General features: G+C 56.7%; 1 protein-coding gene and 1 pseudogene across 1 annotated transcript in view; one reads left to right on the top strand and one right to left on the bottom strand.

The window, feature by feature from the left end:
* The window catches only part of LOC135030608 (uncharacterized), a 65935-nt gene that overhangs the window by 36490 nt on the left and 14033 nt on the right, over positions 1-15412 (bottom strand). The window lies entirely within an intron of this gene.
* Positions 1833-1951, top strand: LOC135052176 (5S ribosomal RNA; annotated as a pseudogene).

Genomic DNA, 15412 nt, shown 5'->3' with positions numbered 1-15412 from the left:
TTTTGGTGGTACTCGTATTATCAGAAATGTGTAAAACATTTTTCATTGCCTCAATCATGTAACGTGTGGCCCTACTGGAAGTCACATTTGTCTCTTCACCGTCGACACTGGAGTCAGTATCCGTGTCGGCGTCTATATCTGCCATCTGAGGTAACGGGCGCTTTAGAGCCCCTGACGGCCTATGAGACGTCTGGACAGGCACAAGCTGAGTAGCCGGCTGTCTCATGTCAACCACTGTCTCTTGTACAGAGCTGACACTGTCACGTAATTCCTTCCAACAGTTCATCCACTCAGGTGTCGACCCCCTAGGGGGTGACATCACTATTACAGGCAATCTGCTCCGTCTCCACATCATTTTTCTCCTCATACATGTCGACACAAACGTACCGACATACAGCACACACACAGGGAATGCTCTGATAGAGGACAGGACCCCACTAGCCCTTTGGGGAGACAGAGGGAGAGTTTGCCAGCACACACCAGAGCGCTATATATATACACAGGGATAACCTTATATAAGTGTTTTCCCCCTTATAGCTGCTGTATCTTTAATACTGCGCGTAATTAGTGCCCCCCCCCCCCCTCTCTTTTTTAACCCTTTCTGTAGTGTAGTGACTGCAGGGGAGAGCCAGGGAGCTTCCCTCCAACGGAGCTGTGAGGGAAAATGGCGCCAGTGTGCTGAGGAGATAGGCTCCGCCCCCTTATCGGCGGCCTTATCTCCCGTTTTTCTATGTATTCTGGCAGGGGTTAAATGCATCCATATAGCCCAGGAGCTATATGTGATGTATGTTTTGCCATCTAAGGTATTTTTATTGCGTCTCAGGGCGCCCCCCCCCAGCGCCCTGCACCCTCAGTGACCGGAGTGTGAAGTGTGCTGAGAGCAATGGCGCACAGCTGCGGTGCTGTGCGCTACCTTATTGAAGACAGGACGTCTTCTGCCGCCGATTTTCCGGACCTCTTCTGCTCTTCTGGCTCTGTAAGGGGGACGGCGGCGCGGCTCTGGGACCCATCCATGGCTGGGCCTGTGATCGTCCCTCTGGAGCTAATGTCCAGTAGCCTAAGAAGCCCAATCCACTCTCCCAGAGCGAAACGTACGTTCACTTCCGGTCCCGGCGCCCGAACTTCCGGTTGCGCGGACCGTGAACATCGGCTCCACAACCCGGATCCTCCCTGGCTGAAAAACTGCTACTCATACCCACTGGACGCCTCGGATCTTGCACTGCCCACCAATGTGTACAGACATCTGGACAAAAGGTTTGAAATATACAACCCAGCGAGGTACCCAGCTAATTTAAACACCGCAATCAGTTTTTTCATTTTTCCACCAGGGGGGTCCCTATATGAGCACAGTGTTCCTCCACTGTGCCTTAGCAAACTCAAGGACACAGTGGGGCTAACACATTTTTTCTATACACAGACGGACTATCAGCATGTAGCTGTAAATACCATTTGTGCTCATTTCAAGGGGTTATTTGATTTATCTAGTAAGTGTCACTGCTATTCTGATACCAAGCACAACTAACAGCATATGTCATTATTATTATTTTTTGAGAAATGTGATATATTTTATGCGATTTGAATACATAGCTGTGATGTGACTTTTCACGAATACTCAGTGGAGACACCATCCCTTAGGGATCACTAATGATAGATCCCTATAAGGGTTTAAACAAATACCAAATTAAAAAAGGTCTATTTTTCCACTGCACAGTACCATCCTCATCTCCCCTTACATTTTTAGGGGAGCAATTATCATTAGAGCATCTCAGTTATTATATTTGCCCGAAATAACCACACACTGGAATTGACTGCATATAATTTGAGACTCACTCACCTACGGTCAAACCGCACTGAGTATGCCCAACCTCGTCTGATCTTGGAAGCCATACACTGCAGGGCCTGGTCAGTACCCGGTTGGGAGACCACCAGGGAATACTAGGTACCGTAGGTATTTTATTCTCATATCAATAAGCCGTTCCAGCTCTGTGTGCACTTTCGGGTCTTCTGTTTGACTTGGATACTCAGGTATGGCATAACTCAACCCCATGGAGCCTATTTACTCCCATTAATATCTATTCAATTCAGAAACAAAAGGAAAAATTTTCTTTGTTTGATACATAAAGGGAGTAAACATATTTTCGCCCTCCTAAACAAACATTTTTTCGCCTCAAATTTGTTTATTCGCTTCCTCCCTCTTAGTAAGTATATCACAATAAAAGTTACGTATTAATTCACCCACATTTTTATAACTAATCATATATTTTTCAAAGTGTGCCCTGGAAAAGACATATAGCAGCTCTTTGTCTTTCGTTCTTTTCCTAAGACCACATTTTCCATATAGTTTTCTGAACTATTTTCCGGGAGCACCACCAACCCATTGCTGAAATTACTTTACCATGCAGTAGGCATTATGTTGGTTTAATATATTACAATAGTAATACAAATATCATTAAACCTATTCTGTGCAGATTTATCAATCCTTTAGCGACCTTCCATCCATGTCGACCTAGTGACTGTCGACCTATAGTGGTCGACCTAAACATTGTCAACCTAGACACGGTCTATCTTCAGACCGGATCCCGGGTGGTGGAGGGGGGGTGTGGGGGTGCTGTGGATGGGGCCCGGAGGTACTGTGAGTGGGGGAGGGGCAGGTAATGCTTATCCTGCTTCTCCTCCTGGAAGCAGCTAAGCTGCTGTCCTCCCTTTGGCTCACACATGCACTCAATGAACTACAGCTCCCAGCAGCCCTAAGGGCCGGAATGCTTCAGCGCTAAGGGCTGCTGGGAGTTGTAGTTTATTTAGTGCGTCTACTTCCCTGTAATGCGGCGCGTTGGGACACCGGCGCTAACAATAGTGACTGGCTGGCAGAACTGACTGACTGGCTGACCCTGCACACCCACTGCACTGCACAGCACTGTCACCTTTTACATTGATTCAGCGTCCAGACATTACCCTCCGCGATATCACCCTCTCTATCCGTTACATTAGCCATTTCGGAGCTTCCAGGCCGGCAGCCCAGGTGCTGTGTTGCGGAGTCAGGGCCTCTGGGGATCTGGGCGCGGCTGTGGCGGGAGGCACTTCTGTGACATCACGCGCAGAGGAGGCTCCGGGGCTCAGAGAGTATGCGGCGCAGGGAGGGCTATGAAAGCCTTCCGCTGCGCCGCTTTCATACACATCTGTGCCGGTGGCCGCAGCAGCTTTTGTTCCACCTGCGGCGCGGCTAGGGAGTGGGGATTGTTGATGCCGGAGGGGGCAGGTGGACTGGCAGCAGGAGGTAGGGGGTCATTCGGACCTGATCGCTAGCCGGCTACTTTTAGCACTGCTGTGATCAGGTAGTCGCTGCCTACAGGGGAGGGGGGAATCTCTGCAGGGCTGCAAATGCTTGTGCAGAGAGCTCAGTCTCTGCACAGCTCAGGACTTATTCACCCGCTGCGATCATCCAGGACGGAGCTGACGTCAGGATCCCTCCCTGGAAACGGCTGGGCACGCCTGCGTTCGGACAGACACTCCCTTAAAACGGTCAGTTGACGCCTCCGGCCGGCCTCTTCCTGTCAATCTTCTTGCGTTCGCCGCTGCAAACTCTTTCTTCGTTATTGTCGTGGCTGTCTGGCGACAGCCGTCGCCCGGCAGCGACGCGCCTTCGCATTGCCGCCCATGCGCAGTTCTGACCCGCTCGCACGGCTTCGAATGATCCCCATAGGACGCTGCAGTAAAATTTGGTTTCCCCCCCTATGTACAGCGCTGAGACTTGCTGCAGATGCAGAGGCATACCCTCCAGCTGCACCTTTCTGGCAGGTATAGTCCCTTTTTTTTATGGTCTGTACCGTTTTTTTGGCTCTCCAAACTTCCACTGAAAGTATTGGAAAAGGGACGTGGCCACACCCCCCCATTACCCATGGCCACACCCCCTTTCCGCATTTGTAGCGTTGTTTATGTGTAAAGTGTTGGAGGGTGTGTTGCTGCAGATGCAGTGGGCCTATATTGGGGTGTGGGCCTGGAGCTGCAGCTCCATCAGCCCCAGTGCTAATCCTGCTCTGTGAACACACAGCAGCCAAAGGGCAGAGCCTCCCATTGGATGTAACCTGTGTGGGAGGGCGTGTCTCGCCCAATCAGCTGTGGGCTGGGTGTGATAGACCTGCCACTAACCCCATGAGAGCTCCTAGCCACGCTCAGCGTTAGAGACCCAGGCACAGAGTCACAGATCTGGGCTATTATATAGGAGATATAAGATTCAGTCCCTGAGACGTTACCTAGTACAGAGACGTGTGTAGATTTCAGAGGATCTTCTGGAGTACCATAAAGGTGGATAGTATACACGCAGGAGTCTTGTTTCCCAGCATCTACGAGGGTCCAGCAGCCGCTCCTTGTGTCCAGGCTGACGCGTTTGTAGTTATTATGCACCGACTTGTCGTCACAATAAAGTAACAGAAGATGCTGAGGCTCTGTCCGCTGTCCACACGTCCTGGACAGTTCCACGTATTTAGAAGACACAGGGCACGTCATGTTACAGTCACGTATGTGCGATCCGCTCTGCACATACATCATTTCTGACGTTAGTAACGGAGAGATGAGGGAGGACAGGAGACCTGAGAAAAATAGAATTTGTGGGTTTTTATCTGGCCCAAAATTGTGGCATAAAAGGAACAAATGAGACTCGGGAGATTGTATGGACGTCGCAACTCATCCATGACCTATCTGAATATAGAAATGTGGGGGACGGGGCACATGGGGGGCTGTACGTAGAACACACATCTCAGTAGCCACAAAAGAATATCTGTACATTTATAGGATTATACTAAGATCATTTGGTAATATCCCAGCATTGGTTTTATGTAGCGGAGAAACACAACTCAGTATTATAAGTTACAATGTATGCTCAAACAGGTGACTAATTACCCCATAATGATCTCATCTTCTTATTACCAGAGCAACCCGACCAATGTACCTCCGCTGTCTACTGCCCCACTGCTCCATTTACCCAATGTCAGTGGGTTCAATACAATTACCAGCAGGACCACCAAATACATAACATGTAATGTGCAAATACAAAGCGGGCACCCGGGGGAGGGACATTACCTGTGACAGACCCCGGGTAGTGTCACCTGTACAGAGCGGGCACCCGAGGGAGGGATATTAACTGTGACAGAGCCCAGGTAGTGTCACCTGTACAGAGTGGGCACCCGGGGGAGGGATATTACCTGTGACAGAGCCCAGGTAGTGTCACCTGTACAGAGCGGGCACCCGGGGGAGGGATATTACCTGTGAATGAGCCCAGGTAGTGTCACCTGTACAGAGCGGGCACCCGGGGGAGGGATATTACCTGTGACAGAGCCCAGGTAGTGTCACCTGTACAGAGCGGGCACCCGGGGGAGGGATATTACCTGTGACAGAGCCCAGGTAGTGCCACCTGTACAGAGCGGGCACCCGGGGGAGGGATATTACCTGTGACAGAGCCCAGGTAGTGCCACCTGTACAGAGCGGGCACCCGGGGGAGGGATATTACCTGTGACAGAGCCCAGGTAGTGTCACCTGTACAGAGCGGGCACCCGGGGGAGTGATATTACCTGTGACAGACCCCGGGTAGTGTCACCTGTACAGAGCGGGCACCCGTGGGAGGGATATTACCTGTGACAGACCCCGGGTAGTGTCACCTGTACAGAGCGGGCACCCGGGGGAGGGACATTACCTGTGACAGACCCCGGGTAGTGTCACCTGTACAGAGCGGGCACCCGAGGGAGGGATATTAACTGTGACAGAGCCCGGGTAGTGTCACCTGTACAGAGCGGGCACCCGGGGGAGGGATATTACCTGTGACAGAGCCCAGGTAGTGTCACCTGTACAGAGCGGGCACCCGGGGGAGGGACATTACCTGTGACAGACCCCGGGTAGTGTCACCTGTACAGAGCGGGCACCCGTGGGAGGGATATTACCTGTGACAGACCCCGGGTAGTGTCACCTGTACAGAGCGGGCACCCGGGGGAGGGATATTACCTGTGACAGACCCCGGGTAGTGTCACCTGTACAGAGCGGGCACCCGGGGGAGGGATATTACCTGTGACAGACCCCGGGTAGTGTCACCTGTACAGAGCGGGCTCCCGGGGGAGGGACATTACCTGTGACAGACCCCGGGTAGTGTCACCTGTACAGAGCGGGCACCCGGGGGAGGGACATTACCTGTGATAGACCACCGGGTAGTGTCACCTGTACAGAGCGGGCAAAGGGAGAGGGTGTCACACAGCAGGTACAGGGTGAGGGGGGAGGTGTCACACAGCAGGTACAGGGTGAGGGGGGAGGTGTGTCACAAAGCAGGTACAGGGTGAGGGGGGAGGTGTGTCACACAGCAGGTACAGGGTGAGGGGGGAGGTGTGTCACACAGCAGGTACAGGGTGAGGGGGGAGGTGTGTCACACAGCAGGTACAGGGTGAGGGGGGGAGGTGTCACACAGCAGGTACACGGTGAGGGGGGAGGTGTCACACAGCAGGTACAGGGTGAGGGGGAGGTGTCACACAGCAGGTACAGGGTGAGGGGGGAGGTGTCACAGCAGGTACAGGGTGAGGGGGGGTGTCACACAGCAGGTACAGGGTGAGGGGGGGTGTCACACAGCAGGTACAGGGTGAGGGGGGAGGTGTGTCACACAGCAGGTACAGGGTGAGGGGGGAGATGTCACACAGCAGGTACAGGGTGAGGGGGGAGATGTCACACAGCGAGTACAGGGTAAGGGGGGAGGTGTCACACAGTGGGTACAGGGTGAGGGGGGAGGGTGTCATACAGCAAGTACAGGGTGAGGGGGGGTGTTACACAGCAGGTACAGGGTGAGGGGCGGGTGTCACACAGCGGGTACAGGGTGAGGGGCGGGTGTCACACAGCGGGTACAGGGTGGGGGCGGGTGTCACAGCAGGTACAGGGTGAGGGATGAGGTGTGTCACACAGCAGGTACAGGGTGAGGTGTCACACAGCAGGTACAGGGTGAGGGGGTGAGGTGTGTCACACAGCATGTACAGGGTGAGGGGGTAGGGGGGAGGTGCGTCACACAGCATGTACAGGGTGAGGGTGGGGGGGGGTCACACAGCAGGTACAGGGGGGGTGTCACACAGCAGGTACAGGGTGAGGGGGGAGGTGTCACACAGCAGGTACAGGGTGAGGGGGGTGTCTCACAGCAGGTACAGGGGGAGGGGGTCACACAGCAGGTACAGGGGGAGGGGGTCACAGCAGGTACAGGGGGAGGGGGGGGTGTCACACAGCAGGTACAGGGTGAGGGGTGGTGTCACACAGCAGGTGCAGGGTGAGGGGGTCACAGCAGGTACAGGGTGAGGGGGGTGTCACACAGCAGGTACAGGGTGAGGAGGGTGTCACACAGCAGGTACAGGGTGAGGGGGGTGTCACACAGCAGGTACAGGGTGAGGGGGGTGTCACACAGCAGGTACAGGGTGAGGGGGGTGTCACACAGCAGGTACAGGGTGAGGGTGGAGGGGGTCACACAGCAGGTACAGGGTGAGGGGAGAGGGGGTCACACAGCAGGTACAGGGTGAGGGGAGGTGTCACACAGCAGGTACAGGGTGAGGGGGGAGGGTGTCACACAGCAGGTACAGGGTGAGGGGGGAGGTGTCACAGCAGGTACAGGGTGAGGGGGGAGGTGTCACAGCAAGTGCAGGGTGAGGGGGGAGGTGTCACACTGCAGGTACAGGGTGAGAGGGGAGGTGTCACAGCAGGTACAGGGTGAGGGGGAGGTGTCACAGCAGGTGCAGGGTGAGGGGGGGGGGGTCACACAGCAGGTACAGGGTGAGGGTGGGGGGGTGTCACACAGCAGGTACAGGGTGAGGGGGAATGTGTCACACAGCAGGTACAGGGGGAGGTGTCACACAGCAGGTACAGGGTGAGGGGAGAGGTGTCACAGCAGGTGCAGGGTGAGGGGGTCACACAGCAGGTACAGGGTGAGGGGGTCACACAGCAGGTACAGGGTGTGGGGGGTGTCACACAGCAGGTACAGGGTGAGGGGGGTGTCACACAGCAGGTACAGGGTGAGGGGGGGTGTCACACAGCAGGTACAGGGTGAGGGGGGAGGTGTCACAGCAGGTACAGGGTGAGGGTGGGGGGGTGTCACACAGCAGGTACAGGGTGAGGGGGAAGGTGTCACAGCAGGTACAGGGTGAGGGGGGAGGTGTCACAGCAGGTACAGGGCGAGGGGGGAGGTGTCACACTGCAGGTACAGGGTGAGAGGGGAGGTGTCACACTGCAGGTACAGGGTGAGAGGGGAGGTGTCACACTGCAGGTACAGGGTGAGAGGGGAGGTGTCACAGCAGGTGCAGGGTGAGGGGAGAGGTGTCACACAGCAGGTACAGGGTGAGTGGGTCACACAGCAGGTACAGGGGGAGGTGTCACACAGCAGGTACAGGGTGAGGGGGTCACACAGCAGGTACAGGGTGAGGGGGTCACACAGCAGGTACAGGGTGAGGGGGTCACACAGCAGGTACAGGGTGAGGGGGTCACACAGCAGGTACAGGGTGAGGGGTCACACAGCAGGTACAGGGTGAGGGGGGGTGTCACACAGCAGGTACAGGGTGAGGGGGGGTGTCACACAGCAGGTACAGGGTGAGGGGGGGTGTCACACAGCAGGTACAGGGTGAGGGGGGGTGTCACACAGCAGGTACAGGGTGAGGGGGGGTGTCACACAGCAGGTACAGGGTGAGGGGGGGTGTCACACAGCAGGTACAGGGTGAGGGGCGGTGTCACACAGCAGGTACAGGGTGAGGGGCGGTGTCACACAGCAGGTACAGGGTGAGGGGGGAGGTGTCACACAGCAGGTACAGGGTGAGGGGCGGTGTCACACTGCAGGTACAGGGTGAGGGGGGGTGTCACACAGCAGGTACAGGGTGAGGGGCGGTGTCACACAGCAGGTACAGGGTGAGGGGCGGTGTCACACAGCAGGTACAGGGTGAGGGGGGAGGTGTCACAGCAGGTACAGGGTGAGGGGGGTGTCACACAGCAGGTACAGGGTGAGGGGCGGTGTCACACAGCAGGTACAGGGAGAGGGGCGGTGTCACACAGCAGGTACAGGGTGAGGGGGGAGGTGTCACACAGCAGGTACAGGGTGAGGGGTGGTGTCACACAGCAGGTACAGGGTGAGGGGGGAGGTGTCACACAGCAGGTACAGGGTGAGGGGGGGTGTCACACAGCAGGTACAGGGTGAGGGGGGAGGTGTCACACAGCAGGTACAGGGTGAGGGGGGGTGTCACACAGCAGGTACAGGGTGAGGGGGGAGGTGTCACACAGCAGGTACAGGGTGAGGGGGGGTGTCACACAGCAGGTACAGGGTGAGGGGGGGGGGGTGTCACACAGCAGGTACAGGATGAGGGCCGCAGTGGTGCAAGTAGAGAAAATGTCTTACGGGTACTGTGTGCGCGCAAAAAAAATGGGTGTGGCCAAATGCCACATGGGGCGTGGCCAATGAAAATGCGTGATACACATATGGGGGAGGGGCAGATACACGTATGACCCCAATAGTATCAGATACACGTTGCCCCACAGTGCTAGATATACATTGCCCCACAGTGCCAGATACATATAACCCCACAGTGCCAGATACACATTGCCCCACAGTGCCATATACACAAATGTCCCCAGAGTGCCTGATACACAAATGTCCCCAGAGTGTCAGATACACATTGCCTCACAGTGCCAGATACACATTGCCCCACAGTGCCAGATGCACATTGCCCCACAGTGCCAGATACACAAATGTCCCCAGAGTGCCAGATACACATTGCCCCACAGTGCCAGATACACAAATGTCCCCAGAGTGCCAGATACACATTGCCTCACAGTGTCAGATACACATTGCCCCACAGTGCTAGATACACAAATGCCCCCACTGTGTCAGATATACATTGCCCCCCGTGCCAGATACAGAAATGCCCCTACAGTGCCAGATATGCCCCCAGTGCCAGATATCCCCCAGTGCCAGGTATATATGCCCCCCTGTGCCAGATATCCCCCAGTGCCAGGTATATATGCCCCCCTGTGCCAGATATGCCCCCAGTGCCAGATATCCCCCAGTGCCAGATATACATGCCCCCCCCCAGTGCCAGATATCCCCCAGTGCCAGGTATAACATGCCCCCCCAGTGCCAGATATCCCCCAGTGCCAGGAATATATGCCCCCCCTGTGCTAGATATGCCCCCAGTGCCAGATATCCCCCAGTGCCAGGTATACATGCCCCCCCAGTGCCAGATATCCCCCAGTGCCAGGTATACATGCCCCCCCAAGGCCAGATATCCCCCAGTGCCAGGTATAACATGCCCCCCCAGTGCCAGGTATAACATGCCCCCCCAGTGCCAGATATCCCCCAGTGCCAGGTATACATGCCCCCCTGTGCCAGATATGCCCCCAGTGCCAGGTATACATGCCCCCCTGTGCCAGATATCCCCCAGTGCCAGGTATATATGCCCCCCTGTGCCAGATATAACCCCAGTGCCAGGTATATATGCCCCCCTGTGCCAGATATGCCCCCAGTGCCAGGTATACATGCCCCCCAGTGCCAGGTATAACATGCCCCCCCAGTGCCAGATATCCCCCAGTGCCAGGTATAACATGCCCCCCCAGTGCCAGATATCCCCCAGTGCCAGGTATACATGCCCCCCTGTGCCAGATATCCCCCAGTGCCAGGTATATATGCCCCCCTGTGCCAGATATGCCCCCAGTGCCAGGTATACATGCCCCCCTGTGCCAGATATCCCCCAGTGCCAGGTATATATGCCCCCCTGTGCCAGATATGCCCCCAGTGCCAGGTATATATGCCCCCCTGTGCCAGATATGCCCCCAGTGCCAGGTATACATGCCCCCCAGTGCCAAGTATAACATGCCCCCCCAGTGCCAGATATCCCCCAGTGCCAGGTATAACATGCCCCCCCAGTGCCAGATATCCCCCAGTGCCAGGTATACATGCCCCCCTGTGCCAGATATCCCCCAGTGCCAGGTATATATGCCCCCCTGTGCCAGATATGCCCCCCAGTGCCAGGTATACATGCCCCCCTGTGCCAGATATCCCCCAGTGCCAGGTATATATGCCCCCCTGTGCCAGGTATATATGCCCCCCTGTGCCAGATATGCCCCCAGTGCCAGGTATACATGCCCCCCAGTGCCAGGTATAACATGCCCCCCCAGTGCCAGATATCCCCCAGTGCCAGGTATAACATGCCCCCCCAGTGCCAGATATCCCCTAGTGCCAGGTATACATGCCCCCCTGTGCCAGATATCCCCCAGTGCCAGGTATATATGCCCCCCTGTGCCAGATATGCCCCCAGTGCCAGGTATACATGCCCCCTTGTGCCAAATATCCCCCAGTGCCAGGTATATATGCCCCCCTGTGCCAGATATGCCCCCAGTGCCAGGTATATATGCCCCCCTGTGCCAGATATGCCCCCAGTGCCAGGTATACATGCCCCCCAGTGCCAGGTATAACATGCCCCCCCAGTGCCAGATATCCCCCAGTGCCAGGTATAACATGCCCCCCCAGTGCCAGATATCCCCCAGTGCCAGGTATACATGCCCCCCTGTGCCAGATATCCCCCAGTGCCAGGTATATATGCCCCCCTGTGCCAGATATGCCCCCAGTGCCAGGTATACATGCCCCCCTGTGCCAGATATCCCCCAGTGCCAGGTATATATGCCCCCCTGTGCCAGATATGCCCCCAGTGCCAGGTATATATGCCCCCCAGTGCCAGATATGCCCCCAGTGCCAGGTATATATGCCCCCCTGTGCCAGATATGCCCCCAGTGCCAGGTATATATGCCCCCCTGTGCCAGATATGCCCCCAGTGCCAGGTATACATGCCCCCCTGTGCCAGATATCCCCCAGTGCCAGGTATATATGCCCCCCTGTGCCAGATATGCCCCCCAGTGCCAGGTATATATGCCCCCCTGTGCCAGATATGCCCCCAGTGCCAGGTATATATGCCCCCCTGTGCCAGATATGCCCCCAGTGCCAGGTATACATGCCCCCCAGTGCCAGGTATAACATGCCCCCCCAGTGCCAGATATCCCCCAGTGCCAGGTATAACATGCCCCCCCAGTGCCAGATATCCCCCAGTGCCAGGTATACATGCCCCCCTGTGCCAGATATCCCCCAGTGCCAGGTATATATGCCCCCCTGTGCCAGATATGCCCCCAGTGCCAGGTATACATGCCCCCCTGTGCCAGATATGCCCCCAGTGCCAGGTATACATGCCCCCCTGTGCCAGATATCCCCCAGTGCCAGGTATATATGCCCCCCTGTGCCAGATATGCCCCCAGTGCCAGGTATATATGCCCCCCTGTGCCAGATATGCCCCCCAGTGCCAGGTATAACATGCCCCCCCAGTGCCAGATATCCCCCAGTGCCAGGTATAACATGCCCCCCCAGTGCCAGATATCCCCCAGTGCCAAGTATACATGCCCCCCTGTGCCAGATATCCCCCAGTGCCAGGTATATATGCCCCCCTGTGCCAGATATGCCCCCAGTGCCAGGTATATATGCCCCCCTGTGCCAGATATGCCCCCAGTGCCAGGTATACATGCCCCCCAGTGCCAGGTATAACATGCCCCCCCAGTGCCAGATATCCCCCAGTGCCAGGTATAACATGCCCCCCCAGTGCCAGATATCCCCCAGTGCCAGGTATACATGCCCCCCTGTGCCAGATATCCCCCAGTGCCAGGTATATATGCCCCCCTGTGCCAGATATGCCCCCAGTGCCAGGTATACATGCCCCCCTGTGCCAGATATCCCCCAGTGCCAGGTATATATGCCCCCCTGTGCCAGATATGCCCCCAGTGCCAGGTATATATGCCCCCCTGTGCCAGATATGCCCCCAGTGCCAGGTATACATGCCCCCCAGTGCCAGGTATAACATGCCCCCCCAGTGCCAGATATCCCCCAGTGCCAGGTATACATGCCCCCCTGTGCCAGATATCCCCCAGTGCCAGGTATACATGCCCCCCTGTGCCAGATATCCCCCAGTGCCAGGTATATATGCCCCCCTGTGCCAGATATGCCCCCAGTGCCAGGTATACATGCCCCCCTGTGCCAGATATCCCCCAGTGCCAGGTATATATGCCCCCCTGTGCCAGATATGCCCCCAGTGCCAGGTATATATGCCCCCCTGTGCCAGATATGCCCCCAGTGCCAGGTATATATGCCCCCCTGTGCCAGATATGCCCCCAGTGCCAGGTATATATGCCCCCTGTGCCAGATATGCCCCCAGTGCCAGGTATATATGCCCCCCTGTGCCAGATATGCCCCCAGTGCCAGGTATATATGCCCCCCTGTGCCAGATATCCCCCAGTGCCAGGTATATATGCCCCCCTGTGCCAGATATGCCCCCAGTGCCAGGTATATATGCCCCCCTGTGCCAGATATGCCCCCAGTGCCAGGTATACATGCCCCCCAGTGCCAGGTATAACATGCCCCCCCAGTGCCAGATATCCCCCAGTGCCAGGTATAACATGCCCCCCCAGTGCCAGATATCCCCCAGTGCCAGGTATACATGCCCCCCTGTGCCAGATATCCCCCAGTGCCAGGTATATATGCCCCCCTGTGCCAGATATGCCCCCAGTGCCAGGTATACATGCCCCCCTGTGCCAGATATCCCCCAGTGCCAGGTATATATGCCCCCCTGTGCCAGATATGCCCCCAGTGCCAGGTATATATGCCCCCCTGTGCCAGATATGCCCCCAGTGCCAGGTATATATATGCCCCCCTGTGCCAGATATGCCCCCAGTGCCAGGTATATATATGCCCCCCTGTGCCAGATATGCCCCCAGTGCCAGGTATATATGCCCCCCTGTGCCAGATATGCCCCCAGTGCCAGGTATACATGCCCCCCTGTGCCAGATATCCCCCAGTGCCAGGTATATATGCCCCCCTGTGCCAGATATGCCCCCAGTGCCAGGTATATATGCCCCCCTGTGCCAGATATGCCCCCAGTGCCAGGTATATATATGCCTCCCTGTGCCAGATATGCCCCCAGTGCCAGGTATATATGCCCCCCTGTGCCAGATATGCCCCCAGTGCCAGGTATACATGCCCCCCTGTGCCAGATATCCCCCAGTGCCAGGTATATATGCCCCCCTGTGCCAGATATGCCCCCAGTGCCAGGTATATATGCCCCCCTGTGCCAAATATCCCCCAGTGCCAGGTATATATGCCCCCTGTGCCAGATATGCCCCCAGTGCCAGGTATATATGCCCCCCTGTGCCAGATATGCCCCCAGTGCCAGGTATACATGCCCCCCAGTGCCAGGTATAACATGCCCCCCCAGTGCCAGATATCCCCCAGTGCCAGGTATAACATGCCCCCCCAGTGCCAGATATCCCCCAGTGCCAGGTATACATGCCCCCCTGTGCCAGATATCCCCCAGTGCCAGGTATATATGCCCCCCTGTGCCAGATATGCCCCCAGTGCCAGGTATACATGCCCCCCTGTGCCAGATATCCCCCAGTGCCAGGTATATATGCCCCCCTGTGCCAGATATGCCCCCAGTGCCAGGTATATATGCCCCCCAGTGCCAGATATGCCCCCAGTGCCAGGTATATATGCCCCCCTGTGCCAGATATGCCCCCAGTGCCAGGTATATATGCCCCCCTGTGCCAGATATGCCCCCAGTGCCAGGTATACATGCCCCCCTGTGCCAGATATCCCCCAGTGCCAGGTATATATGCCCCCCTGTGCCAGATATGCCCCCAGTGCCAGGTATATATGCCCCCCTGTGCCAGATATGCCCCCAGTGCCAGGTATACATGCCCCCCAGTGCCAGGTATAACATGCCCCCCCAGTGCCAGATATCCCCCAGTGCCAGGTATAACATGCCCCCCCAGTGCCAGATATCCCCCAGTGCCAGGTATACATGCCCCCCTGTGCCAGATATCCCCCAGTGCCAGGTATATATGCCCCCCTGTGCCAGATATGCCCCCAGTGCCAGGTATACATGCCCCCCTGTGCCAGATATGCCCCCAGTGCCAGGTATACATGCCCCCCTGTGCCAGATATCCCCCAGTGCCAGGTATATATGCCCCCCTGTGCCAGATATGCCCCCAGTGCCAGGTATATATGCCCCCCTGTGCCAGATATGCCCCCCAGTGCCAGGTATAACATGCCCCCCCCAGTGCCAGATATCCCCCAGTGCCAGGTATAACATGCCCCCCCAGTGCCAGATATCCCCCAGTGCCAAGTATACATGCCCCCCTGTGCCAGATATCCCCCAGTGCCAGGTATATATGCCCCCCTGTGCCAGATATGCCCCCAGTGCCAGGTATATATGCCCCCCTGTGCCAGATATGCCCCCAGTGCCAGGTATACATGCCCCCCAGTGCCAGGTATAACATGCCCCCCCAGTGCCAGATATCCCCCAGTGCCAGGTATAACATGCCCCCCCAGTGCCAG

The sequence above is a fragment of the Pseudophryne corroboree genome, chromosome 2 (assembly GCF_028390025.1).
Source record: "Pseudophryne corroboree isolate aPseCor3 chromosome 2, aPseCor3.hap2, whole genome shotgun sequence".
NCBI classification, from domain to species: Eukaryota; Metazoa; Chordata; class Amphibia; order Anura; family Myobatrachidae; genus Pseudophryne; species Pseudophryne corroboree.
This window is presented reverse-complemented; position numbering and strand designations above follow the sequence as displayed.